Source organism: Octodon degus, unplaced genomic scaffold, assembly GCF_000260255.1.
Source record: "Octodon degus isolate 3935 unplaced genomic scaffold, OctDeg1.0 scaffold00249, whole genome shotgun sequence".
Taxonomy (NCBI): Eukaryota; Metazoa; Chordata; class Mammalia; order Rodentia; family Octodontidae; genus Octodon; species Octodon degus.
The window spans coordinates 153,549-155,383 of record NW_004524825.1 but is presented as its reverse complement, the minus strand read 5'-3'; positions in this window follow the sequence as shown (position 1 = coordinate 155,383).

Sequence of the window (1,835 nt, the reverse complement as noted above, 5' to 3'; positions counted from 1 at the left end):
GTTACTTTGAATTTTTTTTCAAGTAATGCCTAGAACTCCATTTGTTCAGGTTGGATACTGGAGCTCTGGAAGTTTCCTTTAGTGTTCTCATGCTGACCTGATGTTTCTTGATTTGTGAACCTAGTGTTCAGAAGGAATTTTTTTCCACTGGCTCCAGATGTCTTAAGGGCAGGTCTGGACAGGCATGAGGATCTGGGGATCGAACCAGAGTATCCTGAGCCTGAGTGCCTTTGCTTAAGCAGGCACTTAAATGACTGAGCTAATGGGCAGGTCCCTATGAACCTAGTGTTAAAGTCTGTGTTTGAAGGAGAAGATGCCTCTCTCTGTCTTCACAGACTGTTTTCGGCAGGTAATGACTTTTTCCTGTTGAGTCCTGGGCCAACAGGCTTGCCTCTGGTGTTGCAGTTGAGTGAGGTTGGAACTGGATTATGTGAATACTGCTCCATCTGCAGTAAGGTCCACGGCATATGCCTCTTATCAGAAACCAAGTTACACACAAATTCTTGCTGGTCCATGAACACAGAGCTGCTTGCCTGGTCCATAAGACTAGTACTAGGACAAGAGTCTGCTATTGGATCCACAGTGAAGTCCACAAGTGGCAGACATGTTGCGAGGTGTGTGGACCAGTATGAACTCTGCTGAGTCTATGACAAAGCTCATCGCTTCTCGGCCTTTTGGCTAAGATCAAGTATGACAAAGCTCCCCACTGTCATGGAGGATCGTGCTGGCAGCATGGCAAACCTAAACAGGAATTAAGAAACCAGGGTTCTTTCTATATTTGTATCTGGGGCCATAGTTGTCAGCACGTAGGACAAGGCCTGCTCTCTAAACATGTTCCTCTGCAGGTTGAGCTCCTACCTCAATCCTAAAGCTCCAAGACATTTAATTGGTGGATGGTTGCCAAATAATTATTTCTGTGAAAAGAATACAAGTGAGGGACTATTTGTTCTGTCATCTTTAGTTTGCTTTTGATTCTGGTTTTGATTTTGGTTTGCAGATGGGCTCTCACTATATTTCCCAGACTGGTTTTGAACTCATACATTCAAGCACTCCTGCTTGAGGCTCCCGAGTAGTTTGGGCTACAAGCATGGACCACCATGCCTTGCTTATTCTCTCATTCTGAGTCACAAGTTCTTTTTGCCTATTCTGTCTTGGATCATTTTTTAATGATCCATTTATATAACCTTACACTTAACCTCACCTTTGCCAATCTGTTGCCAAATCCAACTCCTAAGAAGAATTCACATGACTTTTAGCAACATTTGACATAGCCTGTTCCCCTCAGTGACATTTATGCACTGATGGCTCCAGCATTTATATTTCTAGACTAATTCACATTCCCAGAGAGCACCTCAAACTTAACATATTCAAAGCCCAAATCCAGATTTCCACCTCTCCATCTGTTCTTCCTACTGTCTTTGTAACCTCCCTGAATGGCAACAGCAACTTTCTTATTATGAATACCCCGAAGAACTTGAAGATTACATTAAATTTCATTTACCATACCCTGAATCTAATCAATCCATCAGAAAGTCCCGTTGGGCCTCCTTTCAAGTGCACTCACAATCTACCCATATCTGGCCACATTGCTTACCACTATTGCCAATGGAGTTTACCACTTCAACCTGCTCTATTAAAATAGCCTCACAAGATTCCTGCTCCCATATCTGAATTCCTGTTGTCTATTCTTCACTATGCAACTCAAGGTTGAAACATATGTAATATTATGTCATTCATTTGCTTAAAAGTTTTCCAGTTGTTCAGAGTACAAAAAGTCTTCATAATGGAATGTAAGCCCTAAATAACCTTTTGTACTTTAACACCCATCTCTTTTT